The sequence below is a fragment of the Mauremys reevesii genome, linkage group 10, assembly GCF_016161935.1.
Source record: "Mauremys reevesii isolate NIE-2019 linkage group 10, ASM1616193v1, whole genome shotgun sequence".
NCBI lineage: Eukaryota > Metazoa > Chordata > Testudines > Geoemydidae > Mauremys > Mauremys reevesii.
Genome location: NC_052632.1, coordinates 79,627,221 through 79,653,594, shown reverse-complemented (window position 1 = coordinate 79,653,594; position 26,374 = coordinate 79,627,221). Strand labels below are relative to the sequence as shown.

The following is a 26,374-nucleotide window of genomic DNA, read 5'->3' as shown; positions in this document are numbered from 1 at the left end:
CCTCTTAGTAGCACCATTCCTGTTAGCAGTCTCCTGCTTGGCTAATATAGGCGATGAGGATTGCACTTAAAGGTATTTTATGATAAGTAATGAACCCAGCTCTGTTATAAATGCTTTTGGATCAGATCCCCTCTGTCCATATGCCTCTCTTCTAGATCTTGGCCCTGAAACCTTGCTAGTGTGAAAAGCCCTTACTCTCAAGAGTTGTTCCATGGAAGGCAATGTATGTACCCTGCTTTGGTGCTACAGTAATGGGTACTAGAGGAAAACCATAAATAGATAAATCATGAGTTTCACTTTATTTCCACTGCTCTGTTAGACACTGACACTGAAATCTGTCCAGATTAAAAATGGACCATTTTGTTTTTAAAAAACAGTGAGATCAGAATCTGGCACTGTGTTTCTGTGGATACAAACTAGCCAGTACATTACGGCATGATGAGTCCCTGGCAGATCTTGTCAAAGGCTTCCTTTTACAGCAGCTATCTAACCAGTTATCTTTGTGCTAGACATCTCTGAATCCTATATCCCCTGTAGTTGCTGCCCATCTTTCATCATATATTTCCATTCACACTCATTGGCTTCTGTCTGCTATCCCGCACCAGGGGCTGGTAGACTGGGAGTACTTCCAGCAGAAAAGACCTGGCTTACATTTACAGTAGGAAATCACTCCAGTTTGCACTTCATTTCTTCTTCTGACAGCTCTTTGCCATTTACTTGTTGCTGAAGGAAAACCAGTCACTTAACATGCTCCAGAATGAATTACCATTTAAGTATCGCACTTGAGGATTCACGTACACACATTATAAGCTCAATAAAAAGAGAATCCCCTTGACTACATTTGACTTCCATGTGTAAATTTGCACATTTTGCAAGTACTCCGCCTCCTAATTTCCAGGCAGCATCTGCATAAATCATACCCTTCTATTTTCACTGGGCTAGGCATAACATGCGTCAGTTGGGTGTTTTCTTGCAACGACGTTATCCAAACTGGCAGCTGTTCACATGGCACTCAGGGCTTTTCCAGTCAGAGGGCTCGCATGTCTTCCTCCCCCCACCCCCAGTCAATTACATGTTATTCTTTTGCTTAGGCAATGTTTACCCTAGTGGAGAAATGGCCACGGGTCTTCAGCCTTTGGACGTGTCTAACAGTCATTCTTTCCCGTCTCTCAAATAGAGCTGGATAAGGATAATTCAGGGCCCTTGGTGCACCTCACATGGGGGATTCCATGACCTCCACCCCAGCAGAAGGTGGATTAGTGGCTCCCCTTCCCACCCCCACGCAGTGATGAGAGCAGCCACCATGTCTCCCCTCTTCCTGCAAGTAGCAGGAGGTGGGTGGGATGGGAGACAGAGGAAGAGGTCTGCTCTGCTCTGGTGAGGGTTTGGGGCCAGTACCACCTTCCCTGATTCTAGTGGCTGTCACTTCGCACACTGCTAGAGGCTGTCTGCAGACTCAGACTGACAGATGTTGCTGGATCAATCCATGCTTGTTTCACGTTTTCAGGCTTCTCTTCACAACCGTGGGGGGCTAGAGGGCTTGAGACACAGAACCAGATCCAACAGAGGAGCGGGATCCCTAAGCACAGGATTGTGCCTCTGCATGGCCCTACCCATAGGATGCGGGTGGTTTATTCCTTCCCCCATCTTATCTTCTCTCCCTCCCTGTCATTTGTGCTGTTCTGCACCTCCCTGGGATCAGAAGGGAAAGGGCTAAAACACAGAGAGAGGCTGGTACCAATCGCTTGTTCCGCCCCATCAGATAATCGGTTCTCATGAGATCTCCAGCTCTGTTCTCTGGATCCAAAGAATCCTGAGAGTTTATGTAATCTTTGGACAAGCGTCCAAAATGTTGAGTGGTTTTCTGAACCCAGGCCAAAGTCCATTCCTTTCGAGATTCACCCATCACACTCAGGCATGCCGTGGTACTATGTAAATCCACAATATCTGCCTCTCCTGATATTACATCTTCCCTTTTCTCTTGGATTTTTCCTTGTTCTCGGCATTGTCATTAACATAACGAGGAGCATGCAGACAGAAGCTTGCAGGCTAGACAGTTTCTCCATTCATGTGTCAATCACTCTGACTTTCTCATATGTCCCAATACTTCATAATTCAGCTGCTTCTTCTAAAGCAAGGTATTTTTCCAAAGATCATCACAGAGGACAAAATAAAGGGCAGCATCTCTTTCAAAATGATTGACAATGTTTTTCCCCATTGGCCCGAGTGGTAAGCCAATATGTGGGGCCATGCAGGATTGTTTCCATTAGGAGGAAAACTTGATGATAGGAGTCAGGTCTATATTTGGGTGTAATCCTGATTATTTACAAAGAATGATCACACAGTCCTGTTTCCCTGAACACGGTAGAAACAAACCACAGCAGGTAATTTCCTTGTGCTTACAGTTTCTAAGCCTTCCTGTGCCCCAAGGACCTCTGTCTGCAGGTCTGCCCCTCCTTTCTCTCTCTCTCACACACAGACAAAGCTTGCCACACAGTCTCCGGCTCAGACATTGCCATGTGGCCAATTTAGCCTTGGGCAGTAGCTTCTATTGTCTCCAGCTATCTCACATAATAAATTGCTCCTTCCATTTCACCTGAAAGAATGGTGGTTAGCAAACCCATCAGCTTTAATCAGGGACTAGAACTAGCCTTTAGCATCACCACATACGTAATAGGCAGTGGGGATCGAACTTGGGACCATGTGATCTTAACACATGAGCCTCCACTGCTGGAACTAAAAGACAGAATTCTCTCAACCAAGCTTGAGTGTAGCAGGTACATTACTCTCTAGTTGGCCTACCCACCACTTGAGGGGACAGAGCAGCACACCGAGCAATCCTGGCTTACAAGTGTTAAGAATAGTTACACTCCAAGAGTGCAGAAAAGTAGCCTTGTGAGTGTGTACTCTGTACTGCAGGAGGATCAGCTTCCTCAGTGTCTGGGCAGGTAGTGGGCTAGGAGCAATGTGAGCAAACAGTGTTTGAGGGAAAGGTGGGAAAGGAATGGATCCCTCATGCAGCTGAACCACACCCTTTCCAGCCCTGTAAGGAGCTGTGCTCCTGAATAGTGATGCAAAACTCATGGGTTTGCTTTGCAAGTGGTTTATTTGTTTACTTTTGCAGTAAAAGAATGTCAACTTTGGTTAAAATTTTGCAAAAGCGATAGCTGTGACCTTGGGCAACTTGAAGTCATCTTGTCTCCACACCCAGCTGTCCCTGTCCCATCCCTGACTTTAGCCTTGTAATTTGGATTGGAATTACTCTGAAGTGTTTGTCAAAAACAACTGCACAATGTCATCATTCTTACTGGGTCTTCCTAACTAATAGCCCAGCAGCCTAGACCTTCAGAAGGAGTAAGGTAGGGCTAAGGTCATATTGATACGCCGTCCTGTTGGGGCTTGGGTTCCTGTATCTCTCTCTGTCTCTAACATTGCCTCTGTTATATTCCATGAGAAAAGAACAATATCTCCTCCCAACCCATTTTACCAGGCAAGCCAATTTGTGGGGGGTGGGGCACCCTTCTACTTTTAGGGTTCAGGGAAAATAGGGAATGGATAACAAGGAATAAAAAGAAACAGTGAAGCAAGGGAGAGGATTATCATCTGAAAGGGAGAGTTACCACTGGAAATCGTGTAAGAAGTAAAACCTTCCTCCACTTTCACATTCTATTCTTTAAAGAAAGAATAGTAAAGGGCTTTGCTCCATTTAAATGGAACATATGAAAGGAATACAGGCAGATGGGCATCCGGAGCAATCGCAAACACAGAACAACACTGAGATCAATAACAACTCAGCCATTGTTAGAAGACATTCAAATGACCTTCCAGAATAAGAAGGCAGCACTATGTATAGTGTGTACCCAATTTGAAAAGACAGTTAATGTGCCAAGCAAATGTGAATAGGTTGGTAAGGTTGATTTTTAGTTGTCTTAATTGTGTTGCGAGTTACTTCTACAGATGAGGGAATAAAAGAACAATAATACCAACAACAACAAAACAGAAAGCGCATGCAAAACATACCAGGGGCAGGGTGTGAGGGGAGAAATAATTAAAGAATGGTAGGAAAGAATGAACACATAATACATGAATCAATAAGTAGAATAACAGTTCTTCAACACCTAGGTTATCCAAGTACTAATACAGTAACTTGACCTTGCACCACAGCAAATCATTCGCCGTCAAAGAACATTACAGTTGTCACTCTGCTTGACGTGTGACTTCAGGCTACCAGCCAGAGTACAATTTCTATTGGTCCAAAAGCACGGGCCCCCATCACCTGAGATAAAAGAGAATCTCCATTTATTCTTAGCAGTATAGGGCTTTTGATAAACAAATGTGCAACTGTAATTCCATTCAGCAGAGGGCATTGTCCTTCCTAACTAACCTACTTATTACAATATTCTGTATCATGTAATATGGGTGTGAGTAGTACCCACAAATCCTCCAGTATTAATCATCCTTACCTCTGAATATATAGCTGGAGTCCCCCTAAATGACTCTATTCCTCTGGATTCAACTCCTGGTCTGTAAGATGCTAAATTCTGGTGCTCTTCCCATTGACTCAGATGGGACCAGGATTAGGCTCTAAGAACTGAAAAAGCAAAGCATCATTGCATCACTTGGTACTGAAGACGTCTGCTATTTCAGCAGCTGTGGCCAGTGGATATGCTTGAGTTTAGCAAAATACTTTGGGTGAAAAAATATTTACTAAGCATCTGGCTTTGGAACACATGGATGGTGTTTGATGTGACTTGAAAACTAGGCTTAGAAGAGGATGAAGGAAATCGGCACCATGAGTAGGATAAAAGTGGGATTGAAATTGTAGAATTTAAATAACTCAACCATGAAATGAAAAATAAACAATTCAGGAAAGAGGCTTTTAATAATCAAGTGGTGACTTAGAAATAAAGCTCTTTTGCAATAATTTAAGACTACGTCATCCTACGACTATTGTATTAGGTCTAAGGAGTTGACTGTGTCTATTGTAACAGAGAGAGATGCATACACGTGTTGTATGGTATGTAAGTAGCTTTGCTGAAGTCAGAGTTACATCAGAGAAGTTTTTGCTGACAATTATGAAACCATAATTTAAAAGATTTCTGGTCTGAGTTTCTCTCTTGGCTATGAGAAATATATAGCGTCTCCATCTTATCTTCCAAACACCCCGCAACTTACAACAAATGTTCTCATTAGAACACGCAGCTCACCACAACCTTCGCAGGAGCAAATCTGGGTTCCCTTGAATTGCCTTTCAAAGCGAGTTTGACAGGGGAATGTCATTTAACCATCAAGCTAAACCAGATGGCATTATGCTCCATGGCTGCATAACTTGACCTGAACTGTAGTGCTTGAAAGTTTCTGGGCTTTTAGTCACAACGATATTTTTGTTTCCTCTGTGCAGCCAATGAAGCTGTGGAAATGCTGCAAAATTAACGTGTTGTCACATCTGCACATGCAAGAATGCTTGGAAATGCCCTCATCAGTATGCCACATGCTAGCAGCAAATGCTAACAAGAGTAAACAGTCAAATACATCTTGCCCCCACGTATCAGAATATGTCAGCCCAGCGCCAGCTCCTTCCATTCATTTCCAATTTCCTAGAATCACAGTGCAGGACTCCAGCAAGCAGCAAATTCTCTATAGGAAATAAATTTTTACACAAGATAGTCCATTAGACTGGAACATATGCACTTCTATTTTTATAGTTTCAAAATAGATAGCTACAGGTCCAACTGCTAAGATCTGGGCCTGCAATTCAGTATGTGGGGGCAAATTTTGCACCTGCAAAGAAAGATTTTGGAAATTTCCCATCATACGTTTGATTACACCCTGTGAAGAAAAGTCAACCTATGGACTTGCCTGATTAGGATGGAGCTATTTCTTCTGCTGAAGCACCTGGCATAGTAAACCCCAGGCAGTACTGCCTGATCCTGCTGCCCTTGTATGGAAAAGCAAAGCTGGAAAAGCAGTGGAAATATTGCTATATTGTGCAGGAGGCACAAGCTATGCCAGGTGGCTCATCCCTTGCATGCCACGGAGCTATGTTCCATGGTGGCACTCTGTGGTGGCACCATCGGGATGTGGGAAAATGGCAGAGAGGAAAAGCCTGGGGGTACACATCTGTATGCGTCCCAAACCTCCATGTTGGGAACTTTTATTGGGAGTGGGTCTGCTGGGGCTCTGTGCCTGTGCATGGGTTAGGGGAATAGGCAGGGCCTAGGGCACTGGGATTTGGGGGGCACCATTTTCTTCGGCAGCGTCCGCGGCAGCCGGATCTTCGGCCACCCCGGTCACCACCGGCATTTAGGCGGAGGGTGCTGGGGCAGGGGAGCATGGGGAGGGCCGCCTGCAGCAAGTAAGGGGGGGGCGGCACGCAGGGGAACTCCCCCCCAGCTCACCCCTGCCCCACCTCCTCCCCCTCCCCAAGCACGCCGTGGCTGTTTCACTTCTCCCGCCTCCCAGGCTTGTGGCGCCAGAGAAGTGAAGCAGCAACGGGGTGCTCGTGCGCAGAGCTGGGGGGGTGCCTCAGGGCAGAGGGTGGGAGGTGGGGAGCTGCCACGGGGAGGGTGCCTCAGGGTGGAGCTGCCACGGGGTGGGAGGGGGCGCCTCAGGGTGGCGGTACGGTGGGGGGGAGGGCACAAGGTAGAAGTTTCGCCTAGGGCGCGAAACATCCTTGCACAGGCCCTGGGAATAGACCCTACTGATAGATACCACTATAAGAACATAGATGGATAGAATACTCTTATCTCAGCCCTTAGGTAGTTCCCCTATGCAATGCCTGAATCATTATGTGAGAAACTAGGAAATGGCCCCGAGATAGGTTTGGTGTAGGAAGGATAGTGCTGTGATTAGAGAGCCAGTCTGAAACGCTGAAGACCCAATTCACTTATTTGGTCACCTGCAGACTTGAGCAAGTCATTTAGTCTCTCTGTACTTCAGTTCTCCAGCTGCAACATGGAAATAATACTTCCCTGCCTTGCAGGAATGTGGTGAGGGTAAATAGATTGACTGACTGAGAGGCACTCCAGATACAGTGATAAATACTCCAGCATAGCAGTATTTCTGTTCCCAAATGATGGGAATGCCATTTAACCACGCCACCAACGTTTGTGCATAGAATTCAGACCGTTATCAATGAGCATTCTACATGAGGAATCATCTACATCATACTACATGCATCCGATGAAGTGGGTATTCACCCACGAAAGCTCATGCTCCAATACGTCTGTTAGTCTATAAGGTGCCACAGGACTCTTTGCTGCTTTTACAGCTACACTTTGTCACTCTGCCTTGAGCCGTCATGTTTCCATGGCAGTCCCTTGTAGTAGTAAATGCATTTGACAAGTCAGAATTACTAGTGAGATCAGGATAGTCCCGGAGAAGCTGAGAGATTACAGCCCAGATGTTTTATCACCTTGTAGCTGAAGAACGACAGTTTTGGGACCTCTGTTCCAGTCAAGCTCCTGAATGAAGACAAAGCAGTAGTGATTAGAGCAAGGACAATACCTCCTCCTCAGAGGCCTTCAGCATCATGCCATAGCACTCACTGTATAACAAACAAGCAAACCCTACAGATGCAGTTCAAAGGGCAAAACCATATCACATTTGCGGGAGGGAGGGGCCAGGAATCCCTCTCCAGATGGTTAATAAAGAAGCTCTCTGGTAAGCATAAGCAAAAACCTGATCCTCCCCATATACTGATCCAGATGTTAAAGCCACTGCAGTCCAAGAATCAACTTCACTCATAGAAGTCTGGGGATTTCACTAGACCATTAGAGGCAAAAACTTTAACCAATATTATTTTTAATGTACTGGGGTTGCCAGAACCCAAACCAGTCCCTGGTGCTGGCCACAGCAGCCACTAACTTGTGCTGGCTAGAATGACCCCTGTGGGCCATATAGCTTGCTGCTCATGTGCCCCAACAAACCTCTATGCAGGGAAGTAAGCAGGTGACATAGAGCCAGCTGTGCAGGTTTTACACTTCCCATGACCGGAATCCCCAGGCAGTGGAGTGACACAAAATGGGACTAAGCGTCAGCCGAGGATCTGACCCAATGTAGCGTATTAGACTTGGTTTTATTTACCCTTCACAGATGACAATGCATTAAGATTCAGTTGTACTCAACATCGGTCTGAAATTCCGGTCTAAGGAGACGTACTCAGGATGTTACTCGGACAAAGCTCCTGCTGACATCACTCCACCTGCTTACACCAGTGGTGAATTTTGGCCTTCGTCTCGTCGTCCTCCTCCTCCTCCTCTCAGCTCGGTGCCTTCATTCATGCTACCTCCTTACTCTTGGAGCTACCTGCTTCTTATGCACCAAGCAACTCCTCCCTTCCTTAAAGCCCAATCCTTCTAAAAATTCAGAGGACATCATTACCTGGTCATAGTAGACTATTTTTCCAGGTGTATAGAAATAATGTACTGGAAAGACATAACATGTTGCAGTGTTTTCAAGAAACTGAAGTGCATGTTTGCTCACTTCAGTATTCCAGAACAACTAATGATGGGCAATGGACCCCAACACATTGCAGCAGAACTTAAGTCATTCCAAACAAAATATGATTTTGATTGTATTACTAGCGGCTCGTATTACCCAGAAGCGAATGGAGATGCTGAGAGAGCTGTACAGACAACCAAGAAAATCCTACAGCAGGAAGCTCCATTTCTTGCTCTTCTGTGTTACAGATCAACACCAATAGCAGCTACTGGGTATAGTCCAGCACAACTCCTGATGGGAAGACAACTCAGAACTACCATTACAACTTTGGAATTCTATTTCCAATACAGCCTTACATACAGAGAGTAGCCAACTCAGATACAAGGGCTAAGAGCTTATGAACATGTTTACAACAGACGTCACTCAGAGAACTGCCAAGCCTAGAACCTGGTGACCATATTCATGTCAAATTCGATAGAGGAAAAGGATGGACAACACCACCTGTCATAAACAAAAAGGATTAATTGCCCAGATCATATCTGATGAAATCCGACTGTGGAGAGTTCAGTGAAAACAGTCGACATCTACAGTCTGTTCCTCTGAAAGAACAATCAACAGAGCAAACTCTTCAATTGGCAGGTGCAGAACAAGAAGACGAAGACTCAAGGACTTCAAACCGAACACAGCCAGTTGCTGCAACGAATGAACAGCCAGATGACCGAGTGTGATGTGTTCCTGTCATGTAACTAGAAAACCAGTACAATTCAGAGACACGTAGACTGATACCTACTGAACTTCAAAGACAGCATGATGGTATAAATATTGTAATTGTTTGGGATGTAGGACTTAAAGGGGAAGATGGAATGGCACGCTAAACTGAAGTATACTGCTCCACCACTAGGTGGCACTGTGTGTAAAATCCCTTATTTAAAGGACCCTACTATACCCAGCAGAGCATTAAAGGATCTTACAATGAGCACATCTGGTATGTATATAGGCAAGCTCTGTGACCAGTCCAGAAGTCCATGACAATTACAGCTCACACCTGAGCAAGGATCTCCAGAGAGGATAAAAATGGTCTCATCTTTTTATTGAAATTTACTAAGCTTTTGGCCTGAATGCCATCCCGGGACAGAGAATTCCCTTTCTTTTAAAATGTGTTGCCATTTAATTTCATCCAGTGACCTCTTCTGCTGTCAGATAAGGGTTTTTTGTTTAAATGATTAATCAAAAAGGGTGTGATAGAAAGATATTTATTCATTTTTTCTAAATGCTCACTAAAAATGAGCGTATGATTACCGTGGAACTGTTTGCATGCTGATTACTGAATGTCATCTTGAAAACTACCACTAGTTACAACTGTTTGTTTGAATTGTGGCAGAATCCAAAATGTGCCAGAAATTTTGAAAAACAGAGGCAGACACATAAGAAAGTGCACTATCTGAAAAGATAGTATGGGGAAAGGAGGTTACAATACAGGCACAGTGGTGAGTGGGAGAAAAGGCCCAGATCTTGTCAGCTGCAAGTTCCTCATCATCAATATTTATAATTTTACATTTGAGATGTGATAGGATTTTGTTATCTCCTTATGCACAGACTTTCTATTAATGCGGATATACTAGCCACATACAAGAACTCTTTAAATCTGTTCATTTATTTCCCCCACAATCAAAGCACCATCTTAGGAGCTCATCTTCATTTTCCTTTTCTCATTACTACGGAACAATACAAAAACCCCAACTAATGCTAGATTCTGCTCTTTGGGGTTCCATTTTTCCATCCTCTTGCCTGTTGGAATGCAGCCTCCACTACTCCAGAGCTTTGTCTTTGTCCCTGTAACTTAGTGACTCATTTCTTTTCTGCAAGGTAAAGGCATGTCTTTCATGTTAAGGATCTACCTGGGATGCTGTGGTTCCCTGGAATTGCAGCTCCCAGAAGTAGAACTACATGGATGACAGGAGAGTGGCAAACAAAGCCTCTGCTTTACTTTTTCTAATCAGCATTCCCGCAACTGCAATCTTTCAGGAATGGCTTTAACAGATGCTGTGGGCCTGATTTCTCCTCTAGCAGTGATGTAAAACAGGAGTAACTCCACTGAAGTTGAGAGAGCTCCATCCGTGTAAAACCACTGTACAGAAGGGAGAGAACTAAGCCCTGGGTGTCTAGTGCTTCCTGTTACCTGCAAGCAGATAAAAAAACTTGGTGGCTTTGCACAGGGCCAATCATTTTTGTGAATTTAATGAAAAACTGCAGATCTGCTGTGTACACTTTGTGATGTGTTTCAGAGTAGCAGCCGTGTTAGTCTGTATCTGCAAAAAGAACAGGAGTACTTGTGGCACCTTAGAGACTAACAAATGTATTTGAGCATAAGCTTTCGTGGGCTACAGCCCACTTCATCGGATGCATAGAATGGAACATATAGTGAGGAGAGAGATATACATACAGAGAACTTAACATTTCCCCATGTTAAGTATCCTCACAGCTTCTTGTCAAACTGTGTTAAATGGGCTATCTTGATTATCGCTACAAAAGTGTGTGGTTTTTTTTTGTTTGTTTTTTTTGCTGACAACAGTTCATCTTAATTAATTAGCCTCTTAGAGTTGGTTGGGAAACTCCCACCTCTGTGTGTGTGTGTGTGTGTGTGTGTGTGTGTGTGTGTACACACACACACACACACACACACACACACACACACACACACACACACACACACACACACACACACACACTAAATCTCCTCAAAAATGATAAAAGGTTTAGAAAACCTGAACTGTAAGGAAAGATTTAAAAACTGGGCATGTTTCGTCTTGAGAAAAGAAGACTTGAGGTGAGACCTGATAACAGTCTTCAATTATGTTAAGGGCTGTTATTAAGAGGATGGTGATCACTTGTTCTCCATGGGCTTAATCTGCAGCAAGAGAGATTTAGGTTAGATACCCGGAAAAATGTTCCAACTCCAAGGGTAGTTAGGCTCTGGAATAGGTTTCCAAAGGAAGTTGTGGAATCCCCATCCCTGGAGGGTTTTTAAGAACAAGTTGGACATACACCTGTCAGGGATGGTCTAAGTTTAATTGGTTCTACCTCCGCACAAGGAGCTGGACTTAATGACCTCGTGTGGTCCCTTCCAGCCCCACCACATTTCTATGAGTCTGTGCTCGACACTGGTGAAAACACGTTTCACTCCAGGCAGATGGCTGTTAACTGGAACGAGCTCTCATTTTCTGGCAATCCCACAACCTGTAGGGCCATAGCGTACTTGTGCTGTGTCTATGTAGCACTGGTCAGCCTTTCTTCACAGGAGCAGATCTGATTTTAATGGCCTCCCTGTCCTTGCTTTATCAAGGTCTGTCAACAGCCTGAAAAAATGCCTTAATAAAGAGTGATACATAAATATTGAAACCCTGTATTTACCACATTCAGTGTGCATTACTGAGCTGTTCATCTAATGTTACTCAAGTTGCATAGCAACCAGTGTTTAAAGGTTTGCTGACTCAAAGAGACTCTGTGCTTTAGTGTATTTATTTGACAGTGTCTAACTTCAATGGGTAGTTTTTCATCTTTATGTGTAGCTGACATTTATAATGACTATGAAAACAATTTAATTTCAGTTTCCATAAACCCATGTGTATAGAATCTTCTTTTTTAAGCCTGTCAACAGAGCGGACGGGGTTTGTTTGCCACTTTATGAGTCTATTTTAAATCAACCCCCATAGCAGTGAATCGAGTCGAAACATGCCCTTATATGGAGACCCTGGCTCCACAGTCACAAAAGAGCAATGGCCACAGGCTGCTATTGGTTTGCAAGCAGGTTCCTTACTATAGTTCCCTTATTGCTGTCCCACCTCTTCAGGCCCTTTACATCATCAGCACAGTAAATTAATAATTAAAGGCAACATATAGCAGCTGCATATTTTCAGGGCTGCTTTCCCAGACACCCCATGATGCTCTTCTGCAAACAAATAGAGCCATAAAGCAGCCTGTGGACTACGCAAAACAAATTGTAAATCACTTTTTAAAGATGCTGCAAATGAAGTGTGATGCTACCAATTAGAGGTTTATGATGACTTGAGGAGTAAGCAGACAAGAACGAATGGCTCCAGCTTGCAGAGGTACCTGCTTTCTCACCAATTCATTATTCTGACATCATCTAATAAGGGGGTCGGCAACCTTTCAGAAGTGGTGTGCCGAGTCTTCATTTATTTACTCTAATTTAAGCTTTCGCGCACCAGTCATACATTTTAACGTTTTTAGAAGGTCTCTTTCTACAAGTCTATAATATAGAACTAAACTATTGTTGTAGGTAAAGTAAATAAGGTTTTTAAAATGTTTAAGAAGATTCATTTAAAATTAAATTAAAATGCAGAGCCCCCCGGACCGGTGACCAGGACCCGGGCAGTGTGAGTGCCACTGAAAATTAGCTCGCGTGCCGCCTTCGGCACCTGTGCCATAGGTTGCCTACCTCTGGCCTAATATGTTTTGCTGGGCTGCTGGAAGTTCTGAGTCAAGCCAAACATTGCACACGTGGGGCAATAAGCAGGTTTTCACATCCGTTGAGTTGAGATTTCAAGCATATTGGTCAAGGAGCTGTGGGAACCTAGTGTGTTTCAGCTCACTGGGTTCATGGAAACTTTGCTGTAGCTAAGAGATGTCCCTTGGTGTTCAGATCCCAATCCAAACTTCCCCAGAGTCCATGGTGGTTCTGATCTAGGGCCAGGATTTTGGTTCTAGTCTGGGTTGGATGAGCTGCCCTTTGTGTCTGGGTCTGAAAAAACTCCCAAATTCAGCTGAAATCTCCACATTCCAGTTGACTTCCCCACCCCCCAAACTGAAATGGTTTGGGGGTTTTGCTCCAAATGGAGCAATGGCTGACGCAATAGGTCTGTAAGCCTGGGATGAGTTCAGAGATTCACAATGCAAAAGGCACCAAAATATTTTTCTGTAACATCAGGGCATTTTCCAGTATACTACTCCACACGGCTCTGACGATTCAGGGCATGTTGCACTGTAGGTATATTATTCACTTGGCAGTCACTTTATTTCAGTGTATTACGTTATATTATTAAATGCCAAAACTCTGCTGAGGAACACGCTTATTTATATCTATTAACGGAATGAATATTTGATACTTATTTCTAAAGCTAATTTGTCCTGCATCGCTTTCTTTCCGCCAAAGGGTGTTTGCCAAGGGTTTGCCGTTTGCATATTAAGAGAGAGTTAAAGGGCTTCAATGAGTCTTTATTTACTCCTCCCTCTGCTTTGAGTGCCTATGTTCAACCTGTCAGTGGGAGTATTTCCATTGACTACAGCAGGATTTAGAGCAGGCTGAGAGCAGCAATAAACACTACTGGTAGGAGGATCCTCACCATAAGACACGAACATGGGATAACATGCTGCGTACTACCATTACCGTGAATGCTCCCAGAGGGACGTGGAGAACTCCAGCTCTTGCAAACTAATGCAGAACGGATCCTCCCTAAAGTAGAGAGCACCCCTCTCTCTCTTTGTAATACCATCATGGTTGCAGCCAGCTGGGGCTTTCTCAAGGTTACAATACCTCAGTGTAAATGGGGGCGGGAGCAGCGCTCCACATTTTCACTGAAGGGATTTTGACTCTGGAATTCAGCATCCCGCTTGGGGCGGCACATGGAGTACAGACACCACATGCCCAGCTAGCACAGGAATAGGGTGACCAGATGTCCCAATTTTATAGGGACAGTCCTGATTTTTGGGTCTCTTTCTTATATAGGCTCCTATTACCCCCGCCACCCCGTCCCAATTTTTCACACTTGCTGTCTGATCATCCTACACAGGCATAGCTGGTAGATGGTGGGCAGTGGTTTGGCGAATGGAGACACACCAAAAAATCCTATGGTATCTGTCCCACCCAGCTCTCTACATGCCCAAGCAGTGCCTCCCCCATCCACACGGATACTTTTAGCAGTGTAGCCTCCCCCTGCCTCCTCCCTCAGAGCCTTTCCCCACTCCAAGGAGAGGCTCTGGTAGAGGAGAGCCTCCGGCAGGGAAGAGGCAGTGGGGGAAAAAGACTTTCCCTGCGGCTTCCCCCTGCCTGAGCCTTTCACTGCCGCACATGGCTACGCAGCGCAGTGAGTGTGGACACAGCCTGCCTTTCACTGCAGTGTGTAGCTACATGTACCCGACATGCTGCCGCAAGGGTAGTCAAGACCTTAGTCAGGCAGAGGCCCAGATGTACTGGCTTCTGGGCACACTGTCGGGTGGTTTAAAACGTTCTTTCTTTATGTAGCAAGGTGTGCTGGGCAGGGCCGCCAAGAGCGGGTTCGGGCCCCAGTGAAATTTTTTTTTCAGGCCCCCCAGCAAGGGCGGACCGGCTAAACAGGGCCGATGAAGCCGGGCCCAGGGCCCCCTTCCAGACCACCGGGCCCCGGTAATTTTTACAGGCTTCCGCCACCTCTCGTCGGCCCTGGTGCTGGGTCCTTTAAGGCAGGCTTTCAGTGCAGCACAGGTCTGTTCAAGAAGCAAGGCATTCTGGGGGTTGTAGTTGCAAGAGGGATCCTGGAAAATGTATATGCGACTGCAGGCAGTGCTGGGAAAAGGGGCTAGGTTATAAATAACCTCATTATCTTTTTATGAGGGAGAGACCTGAAGGGAACAGGAGGTTCTGCTGGGTCTATCCAGGCAAAGAGCCCGGGCTTTGAAGGAGACATGGAGACAAGTGAGACTTGTCATAGGTCTGTGTGAAGAGAGACGGAGAACTGGAGGGAGCAGCTTGTTGGTCCCTCTTATGGTTGCTATCTTTTGTGGAAAAATATTAAAGATTTTTTTCCTCCCCCGCAGGACAGTGAGGAAACACCCATGCAAAATATTCCATGACTAATTTGCAAATACTTTGCATCTAATTGTAATGTTCAGTTTTCAAAAAATTGTGTGGGGACGTAGCATTGGTGAAGGCATCGGCTTGAGAGCCCCCGTGAATGAGATCTTCTCTTTATCTACAGGGCAGCAGCAGGCCAAGCTTCCCCAGTGCAGTCCCCTACCAACATGCTTCAACCCCGATCTGAGGGAGGATCCCCATCGAGAGGGAACAAAGGTAATTCCCTCTGCACGGCCCTTGCAGTTTCTGCTGAGCTAATTAGTGCAAAGGGGCGGGAGGGGGTGAGTTTGTAATGAGGGAGCTGGAACTGAGACCCACAAAACTCATCTTGTATGGGGGCCACCAAATATCTGTTAGATGTGAACGACCTTCAATCTGTGCTGAGCTGGGCTGCTTTCAAACTCGGGACCTGATAGAAGGCTAAGGCTCTGTAACTTATTAGCAATGTCCTGAGACATCCAGAATTAATGCTAGCCATGCAACCTAAATTCTGCCAGCTTGTGCGTGTACTTTCTGATACAGTCTTTAATTACATGATGGCATATCATTTTTCTATTCATAAATTATCAGTCTGGTTTGAACACAGGACTTTTAGAGCCACAGTACAGACCTCTTCCACTGGAGCTAGAGGACTAACTGCCAGCAGAAGTAGGCTGTTGTCCTGTATGTGATCACACATTTTGCCAGTGAGTGACTGCTACAGAGCAGTCAAATGCTGGTTACTGGGATTCCTGGGTTCTCTTCCTGGCCTGGACATAGGAGGGTGACCTAGTGGTTACAGTCAGGCTAGCCAAGCCCATAGATTTGGCAGTTTCTTTCGGAAAAGTCGAGTGGGTGAGACTTGGATCTGCCATATCAGAGAGATGCTCTATTTCCAGCTTTGGCAAAAGTTACTTTAATCTGTCAAATGGGAGGACTGATACTTGCAGAGAGGGGGAGAATCACTGAAGGCTTATTCCATAATAAGCATTGTGAAATTAACAGCAGTTAGTGGAAGAAGAAGAAGAGAGGAAACTTGAATTCATAGACTCCTAGCTCACTGTGCTGTCCCCTAGGTATTTTGTGGGGGAGTTTTATTTTTACTCTGTCTCTCTGTGCATTTGTTCCACTTAGACCGCTGGGAATTTAGGATTTTGTCTGTCCCAGAATGCAGTCTCCAGAGGGCACTAGCAGAGGACTACATTGGCCTGCATGAAGTACCTCGGAGAAAGGGGGGACGTGGTTCTGGCCTGCAGCGGGGTGTCAGTAACTCAAGGGGAGGCTTGAGGCTGGAGCAGCAGTTCTTTCTTTGATTTGTTTCTGTTAAGCTTTCGAAAGGACCCTAGGAGACAGAGCAGGAAACGAATAGACCAGTCCAATCTGGTGACCCAGGAAAGATTTTGTTTGGACCTTCATTACCCTGGAAGGGTTGAGCTCAAATTTAGCTGAAGGGTCAAACTAAACTACCCAACAAGCGAGAGGAAAATTACTTGCTAGAAAGGAAACTGAGGCAGTGGTACACATGATACCAGAAAAGCGAGAGACCTTACGCCACCTGGATGTTAATGTTTTCACAAAGATCATCAGGTGCCTACTGCAGTGTACAAGAATAGGGTAGTATCCCTTTAAATAGTTAGTGAGCCCTCTGGTGAAACTCACCGTGTTCTATGTAGAGAAGCAGCCAGTAGCCAGCCGAAGCCACAGTGTGTCTATAGCTAGGCCTTAAATGCTTGTACAGTAGATAAATATCTGTATTAACTAGGAATCAGCTGTGCTCATGTGATTTCTTCACATTGTTTTGTTTCATGAAGAACAAAAGACACAACACCTGGAATTCTAGACTGGTGATTTTAAGTTGCCACTAGAGCAGGGGTCGGCAACCTTTCAGAAGTGGCATGCGGCGACTTCATTTATTCACTCTAATTTAAGGTTTCGCGTGCCAGTGATACATTTTAACACTTTTAGAAGGTCTCTTTCTACAAGTCTATAATATAGAACTAAACTATTGTTGTAGGTAAAGTAAATAAGGTTTTGAAAATGTTTAAGAAGCTTCATTTAAAATTAAATTAAAATGCAGAGCCCCCCTGGGCCGGTGGCCAGGACCCAGGCAGTGTGAGTGCCACTGAAAATCAGCTCGCGTGCCAGCTTTGGCATGTGTGCCAGAGGTTGCCTACCCCTGCACTAGAGTGTTTTTGCTGGGGAAGGCATAGGCGAGAAGTGAAAAACTGCTGAGACACTGAGCAGTCCTGACTGAGGTGAAAGAAAAGTCTTTTCACGCTTTATGCATTTGGGAAGTTGTTGGAGGCTGTTAATCCGACAGTTAACTTTGCCCCTCCAAAGCAGTCAAGGTCATTGAGATTTATGGTAATCTGCTGAGTAAGGGATGGTGGTGCCCCAGAAAGCTGCCTCCAGGCATCTTTAGTTGACACATCCAATTATTCCCATGAAATGGCACTTTTCCTTTCAAATTTTACAGAAGTCTGACACATGCACAGGATGAGAGAGGGCAGAAATGAAGACTAAAATGTGTCTCCGACTACTTCCTTCGTAGTCTGGCACTCCTGTCCCAGCTACAGTAAGTGAGGTCGACACCTGTCCCATTTTTAATAGGTCAAGTGAGCGTTGTAAGCTCCATTTTGCTTCCCGGAACAGAGAGAGCTCATTTTGAGCAGCACTGGTATTATCTCTTTCTTTCTTTCTTTCTCCCCCCGCCCCCGGGATAAAGGGGATCTTCTCTCTGACAAAGCGGTACCAGCTCTGCAGGGTTGCAAAGCCCAGCCCATGTGCCCTTCCTGTTGGCCTAAAAGAACTGAGCCAATCATGGCTGTAATAACCAGTCGCTTCTCATTGAAAATGACACGGGGGGGGGGAAATTATACAATGGATGAAGATCTATGGTATCTATGTGTCAAGTATCAGAGGGGGAGCCGTGTTAGTCTGGATCTGTAAAAAGCAACAGAGTCCTGTGGCACCTTATAGACTAACAGAAATATTGGAGTATAAGCTTTCGTGGGTGAATACCCACTTCATCAGACACAATCTATGTGTGAAACCTGTGGTATTGCTTTGTCATTGCAATCATGCTGTGAAATCTATATTGTGAGACTGAAACCTGTTCTTATACCTTCCTTTTTGCTCTGAATAGTGTATGGTCTTGAGCAGTGGCTCTCAAACTTTTTTTACTGGTGACCCCTTTCACATAGCAAGTCTCTGAGTGTGACCTCCCCTTATAAATTAAAAACACTTTTTAAAATATATTTAACATCATTATAATTGCTAGAGGCAAAGCAGGTTTTGGGGTGGAGGTTGACAGCTTGCAACCCCCCATGTAATAACCTTGCGACCTCCTGAGGGGTCCCGACCCCCAGTTTGAGAACCCCTGGTCTTGAGGAAAGGGTCATTAGGACCCTGTCACTATGATATCTGATTCTGCTCTAGCCTTCTGAATCTGCACTACAGAAACATGGGATAATCGGTCACTTATATGTATTCTTTGCTTCATTTGAAAATGAAGTAGCCTGTCGCATTATTTTTGAGTGTCTTTGCTTTGTAATTTAGGTCTCTGCATCAAATCCCTTGAATCTGTAGCCACTGGGAAGACTGATGTGTAGGAGACAGATTCATGCATTTTAGGGGCACATTTTACCTCATGTTGTTAGCTAGAGGCATTGTCAAAGAATGCCATGTTTAATTAATATTATATGCAAAGGTTACTGGAGAGGACAGTGTGAGTTTTGCTTATTAAAGAAGATGAATGTATCAAAGCAGGTATATTTTAATTAAAGGAAAGAATGTGTCCCTATGTTTCAAACCAGCATCTCCCATCAGCAGAAGGAAGTGGTTTCATTTGTATATTTTCCGTGGATTTTGACACACTGGGGCTCTTCGTTTTCTTCTAGAGAAAGCAGTAGTTTCAGACCTATTTCTCTGTGCTTCTGCCTCAGTTCTCAGCCCTAACATGGATTGTGCATATTTGCAGTGTCAGTTTACTTGTTAAAGTCCTGAAGGGCTGGTTGTGTTTTACAGTCCATGAGAAATGGCTAATGCTTTACTTCAGGATACTCTTATCCTAGAAATGTGGGGCTGGAAAGGACCTCAGGAAGTCATCAAGTCCAGCCCCCTGTGCTGAGGCTCAACCAGATGACCTAGACCATCCCTGTTTGTCCAATCTGTTCTTAAAAACGTCCGGTGTTGGGGATTCCACAACCTCCCTTGGGAAACCTATCCCAGCACTTTAACTACCCCGAGAGTTAGAAAGTTTTTCCTATTATCTAACCTAAATTTCCCTTGCTGCAGATTAAGCCTGTGACTCCTTGTCCTACTTCCAGTGGACATGTAGAACAATTGATCACCATCCTCTTTATAACGTAAACATAACTGAAGACTGTGTTCAGGTCCCTCCTTAGTCTTTTTTTCTCAAGACTAAACATGCCCAGTTTCTGTAACCTTTCCTCAGAGATCAGGGTTTCTAAACCTTTAATCATTTTTGTTGCTCTTCTCTGCACTCTCTCTAGTTTGTCCACATCTTTCCTAAATTGTGGTGCCCAGAACTGGACAGAGTACTCCAGCTGAGGCCATACCAGTGCTGAGTAGAGCGGGACAATTACCTCCCCTGTCTTACATACAATACTCCTGTTAATACAACCCAGAATGATATTTGCCTTTTTCACAACTTTATCATATTGTTGACACATACTCAATTTGTGACCCACTATAACCCCCAGATCCTTTTCAGTGCTTCGGTATGTCTCTTGGGGACTGCAGCAATTACTGACATAATAGAGAAGCAGAGTTGAAGATGAACAGGCATCTACAAGGAGATATTTCAGCTACATGGGCCTGATGCGAAGTACGTTGCTGAAATCTATTGATTGGTTTCAGGGGGCTTTGGAGGAATTCCACTAATAAGACAAGTCTTAAGACTTAGCCAGATAATTGGTTGCTTTGATCCTCCATTTGGGGTCTTTGTAGTAACTGCAGAAACTCCTGGCTTGGGGAGAGACAGGGGACAAGCCATAGGATTCTCCATGGCTCAGACCATCTGTTCATTTCACCCCATGAAGGTCTTAATGTTAAGCCTGGAGGGCCTAAATCCCTGGCCTCACATAGTTCCCCATCACTCAAACCAAGTACTCTGATGACTGGGAAGAGGATTAGGTTCTACAAACACCACTGAACATGGGTAATATGATTGTTTAGTTGTTTGCCATCAACATGATTCTAGATGCCCAGTTGTATTGGCAAATTAGGAGCCAGGTTTGTCGTTAACATGTGCTCTCTCTGCTAGTTGGCTCTGCAGCAGTAGAAGTAAAATATTGTCAACTCATGGCCTTGTGCATAAAAAGTGACTTTAGACTTTTGATTTCTCATTGCCTGAGTGGGGGGTTGACCTATAAATATTTAGGAACTAAGTCAATTAGTGGGAGAGGATAACAGTTATAACACATTGTAAGTTACATTTTTGGGCCTCCATGTAACTGTTTCTTACTGAAATGACTTCTCCTTTGTAATAGCAGGTGTTGTTGCATCTCACAATGGCAAGGTGCCTTTTGCAGGGAGGTGAAGCAGTGGTATAAACAGGAGAAAATCAAGAGAAAGAGATCATGGGTCAATAATCCACTAGCAGGTTCACCTTCGTTATTTCCCTCTTCAAACACAAAATTAATCATTTTTGAAAGGAGAAAATGAGTTCTAATTATGCTGCATTCTAACATAATATTTTCATGTCCTACCTACACCTTGATAATACTTCTTTGCTAGCCCACATAAAGGTGCTCTGGCAAGTGAAAATGTTACCATAGGCAATCTCCACTTGATACCGTAATATTATTGCAAAACTTCTTGAGAGGACCTGGGATTTCCTACCCATTGACTAACCCAATTGAAAAGGAGTCAAAACAGTTAAAATTAAAGGAGTGCACCAAACTTTGCCATCACGTGGTAATAAACAAGTCCATACATTAGCTGTTGCAAATCAAAACTCACTTTAATTGCGAGAGGATGTCTTTTTCTGCAGTGCAGTGAAACTGATGGAAAGAAACAACAATTGAACAGATGAATTCTGATGGAGGGAATTGATAGTAAAAATCTCCATTAGTTTTATTTAAACCCACAACTTTAAAAATTTGTCATAACTACCATAAATATGCTATTAATAATATTTCATTATTATTCATCTAGGTAATTTTCTCATCCCCCAACGTGAGTCTATTCATTCAGTGTAAATAAATTAAACTTAGAAATGACTGAGTTTTCTAATTGAGTTAATTCTTGTAAATTAATCAGATTCTAGCAAATCTATGCAAAAAATCGTCTTTAAGCAGATCATTAATACCACAATATCAGTTCATGAACTATTCACTAATTAAAACCATAGAGCTAAATTCATAATAGCACTTACCATAATAAATAATTCAACTCTACTTTGTACTTAAGGCCCTGAGTGGGCCTTAGATATGGGGGTGAATTTCACAGTAAGGCCCTGAACCTGCAGTGAACTCCATGTTTCCCCAAATAATTCCATTTGAACTACAGCATATATTTTATGCATATATTTTTTATCTTCATTTAAAAATCGCCAGTGATGGCGAATCCACCATAACCCTTGGTAAATTGTTCCAGTGGTTAATTACGCTTTTTTTCCAGTCTGAATTTGTTTAGCTTCAACTTCCAGCCATTGGATCATGTTATACCTCTGTCTGCTAGAGTGAAGGGCCCATTATCAACTATTTGTTCCCCATATAGGTAATTTAGACTGTGATCAAGTCACCTCTTAACCTTTTTGTTAAGCAGGATCGATTGAGCAATTTGAGCCTATCTTTATAAGGCATGTTTTCCAATCCTTTAATCATTTTCATGGCTCTTCTCTGAACTCTCTCCAATTTATCAACCTTCTTCGTTAACTGTGGACATCAGAACTGCACAAAGTATTCCTGCACCAGTGCCAAATGTAGAGGTAAAAATAACTTCTCTATTTCTACTTGATATTCTTCTGTCTGTGCATCCAAGGATCACGTTAGCCCTTTTGGCAACAACATAGCACTGGGCGCTCGTATTCAGCTGATTATCCACCACAATCGCCAAATCTTTTTCAGAGTCACTGCTTCCCAGGAAAGAGTTCTCCATCTTGTAAGAATGGTCAACATTCTTTGTTCCTAGATGTATAAATCTGCACCTTCAGTTTGAAATGCTAGAAGAGAGGGAAGGGTCTCAAGGTTGCTTCCCATAAAGTATATTTCTCTTGTGCTCCTGGTCTGGCGTTTAACCTTTGACCTTTTGTATTTGGGATTAATCATGTTGCCTATGGCTTTTTGAGTTTCTCTTTGTATGGCTCCAGCTGTTTGTTAGATCAAGCCAGATGAGACTGCTGAGACTTTGACAGTCGTATTGTCAGCTTTTGATCTGGCAAGTTTCTCTGAAACCTCCTTTAGATTTTTCATATCCCTGGTCACAGGCCCCATCTTTTTGCATAATCTTCATTAGTCCCAACCTCTTTAAGGAGCATCAATGTGGACTGGACTAATTCTGTACCGGCTACCAGTTCTGAGCATAAATGATAGCACATTGAAGTCCAGGGAGCTTGTGGACACATCCAGTCATTTAAAGAGGTAAATGTTCTTTTGTGCCTGCAGTGATTATAAAGGCCATGTTTAAAAACCTGTGGCCCTCAGTTTGCTCCCTTAAGGGCACATTATTGCAGGCAGGGCATGCCCCAAAGAACTTGCAATCTACAGCTTGTTGAGACCTTTCTATGGTGGAGTGAGTTTCAACCTTTCAGAACTTCTCCTTGTCCAAATGGAAATTCAACACAATTCGTCAATGGAAACCTCAGAGGAAACCTGCAACACCTTCAAAAGACGAGCCTGGGAGCTTAAATTCATAATTTTGCTAGAAACTAACTATCATGGGCTGAATAAAGACACTGGATTTATGGCTTAATTACATCAATCTATAATCCACTAAACATGCCCCAAGGTTTTATTTTTTTTTCTCCTTGCCCCCTCCCGCCCCCTGTCTCCTTTGGCTGGAGAGTCTTAACTGGTCCCTTGAGATATATTTTAACTCCTCATGCTAAGCTGTCTGTTGGACCTTGTATTTAGCTGTGATACTCAGAGTACATTTCCCAGACCTGAAAAAGAGCTCTGTGTGGCTCAAAAGTATGCCTCTCTCCAGCAGAAGTTGGTCCAATAACAGATATTACCCTCACCCACCTGTCTGTCTAATTAAAAAGTAATTAATTTTACTGAAATTTAAAACTAAGGCCTTTTTTCGCCTGACTATGATAGTTCTGGAATAAGGACACCCATATGTCTGTTCTTACCATTATGCTAAATGTTAAACCTTTTTTCCTATCAGTGCTCTCCAGTCTTAATTAAAAGATTTTCAAAGAAAGAGGTGGTTTGGAGTGCCCAGTATGCTGTAAAAGAGACTGTTATATGTGACAATCTAAAAAACAAACAGCCATACAGGAAATGTTGTTAAAGTCCACTTCTGTCCTTCCTGTTATTAACCATTTAAGCTACATGTGGATGTCTGATGTTTACCCACAAATACACAAGTGGAACTTTCATATCTATCCAATAGGTGGCATGAGAATCAACTTCTTATACCAAAATGAACATCTTAAACAATTCATAATTTGGGAATGGGGTTGCAAAAGGGGAATTGATGCACTTTTTTTATTTCCTCCAATGTGCAAAATTCAGCATCTGGTCCAAAACCGAACCCCAAAGATAACCCTACTTTAGGACCTCAGGCAGACCCCAGACCTAACTCTTACCAGCCCCAACCCTAATCATAGCCTGGTCAAACCAACCAGCCACAAAAATTTAACACGGAGAAACCTCCTGGCCTCAGTGCTCACTGGTTAGATACTGGCCCCAACTCCTAGCCCAATAAGACTACCCACAACCACAGTAACCCTACCTTCAAGCCTTCTGCTGGGTCTCCTAATTCTAACCCAAGCCTGGAGCAACCACCTTGGCCCAAAACCAATCCAATCTCAGTGTTCATTTCAGGGTAACTGCATCTTTGTTCCCCCTCTGTGATCCAACAAGAGCACCCATTAGATGTCACCAATCTTAGGCAGAGACCTGCGTCTTGCTCTCTCAACCGGGTTTTTTTAAGGCTGCTGCACTGCTCCATGATTTACACTGTGATATCCCCAGCAAGTCAGACTGCCTAAAAGGCCAGCATCTACACTTTGCTTTCTCCGAGGTCTGTGACTAGTGTATTGCCAGCCGTCATAAGTCGCTACACAGCTCCTTCTAAGCAAGCACATTTGTTCTTAAGGGAAAAAGCATTTACTGAGAAAACATATTAAAACAATAAAAGAACCTACACACTTGGTAAAAAGATTACCAGAGGTTACCCCACCTCCAACCTAACTCTCTGGTGGGTTTTAGTCCTTCAACACCCACAACTGGGTTTTCCCCTGTGGTTTCAAATTTATCTTAAAACCAGAATCCCAAGTGGGCAGATCTGCTTCTTTGCACAGCTTGGGTCTTTGATATTGGCCTTCTCTCCCAGGTAATCATGACTCTTCCTCAGGGCATAGCTTCCAGAGAGTGGGTTTTTGCATAATCAGAGTTGGGCAATTTGCATTAATCACTTTCTAGGGATTCCCCAGTAAATGCACTTCAGACTTATTGTTCCAAAAGCCCATACTTGTTTGGCATATTTTCACTATAGTCTTTTGAGTTCCCAGGTCTCACCTCTGTCACATCGCCCCCTCCCACTCCCCATCCCCAGAGGTTACATACGATTTCCAGCCCACAATAATACACCCAAATAATGCAATAAGGTCTTTCAAGGATATTGCAGGAAATTGCCATACCTGTCGCAATAACATCTTAGTCTGATACTATCTTCTTTTATTCTGTTTTTCTTCTTAGCACAATATAGTCCTGATTTTGTATTTGGTTCTTATGTGCTACTGGACTACCTGTGCTAATAGTATACACTACTGGGAATCAACAGGTAAAAGGCTCCATCTACTCCTCCCCTTAGATGTTTTTCAGATTGGAAACATTATATATTAATATTGATCATTTTCATGACATAGTAACTCTCTGCTGTGTGGAACATTGTAGACATTTTCTGGGTAGCAAAGCATCCCAGTTTGCTGGTCCAATTTTAAACCCGGTGCATTGAGTGGCGCAGACCAATCCAGCTCCTTTGGTGTTGGGTCCTCAGAACCCAGTTTTAGTTGGAGCCATCCAATATGATAGCCCAGCATAGACAAATTGACTGACCTAGGAAGCATGTTTACAGCCCCGTATTATGTATCATACTTAAATTCAGCTTCAGTTAATACCAGGAACATAAAAAGAATGGAAATTCATTCCCCAAAAGCTTTTTTAAAATCTTGAGGGTTTCTGATAAGCTTCTTGAGATTCAAGCTGGAAAAATGCCATTGATTAAATCTTTAAATCAAAATGTATATATCAAAATTAAAGCCCCCTATTTAAGGCTCCGTCAACAATTAGTCTTTGAGAGATATTGAACTAAGACCAAGAGATTGATTGTGGACTTTCTTTTTCATGTGTTACCAGTTGATAACATCTATACATGAACAGTTTTATAAACCTTTGCAAACTAAGGCCAATTTAAGCAACGTATTATGCATTTCTCCATTAGGATCTTGCTGCATGAATTATCTCACTGAGCGTAATGGGAATGCTTGCAGAATAAGGTACTAAACCAGTGTTAGTAAGCGTGGCAAAATATGGTTCTTATTTGCATCAGTGCAGCTATTCACTTGAGCATGACTATCTGGATTTTGGATGGATGGATAGATAGATGCATCCCCATGCATATGTATCACTACAATGTTGCCAGGCCTGGAGCAGAATGTAGCAATTACAGCAATATTATAGGAGGAAATGAAGATTATTTTGTCCAGTTGAATGATAGCAAGGAAGCATTTAGGGTTAGATAGGGCAGATGTTACTCATGTTGTTGATTGTATTATTCATTATCCTAGAACCTGGGAGCCCCAAGCATGGATCAGAACCCCATTGTGCAAGGTGCTGTACAAACACAAATAGCTTATAGTCTGTTATTTGTATTACTGTAGTACGTAGGGGCCACCTGCCATCATGC

General features: G+C 43.6%; 1 protein-coding gene across 2 annotated transcripts in view; it reads left to right on the top strand.

Annotated features, from left to right (window-relative positions):
• The window catches only part of CACNA1H (calcium voltage-gated channel subunit alpha1 H), a 581,666-nt gene that overhangs the window by 20,236 nt on the left and 535,056 nt on the right, over window positions 1–26,374 (top strand). For both annotated transcript variants that reach the window (XM_039490763.1, XM_039490762.1), the window contains exon 2: window positions 15,417–15,508. The gene's annotated coding sequence lies outside the window, so the exon portion shown is untranslated. The remainder of the gene's footprint in view (window positions 1–15,416; window positions 15,509–26,374) is intronic.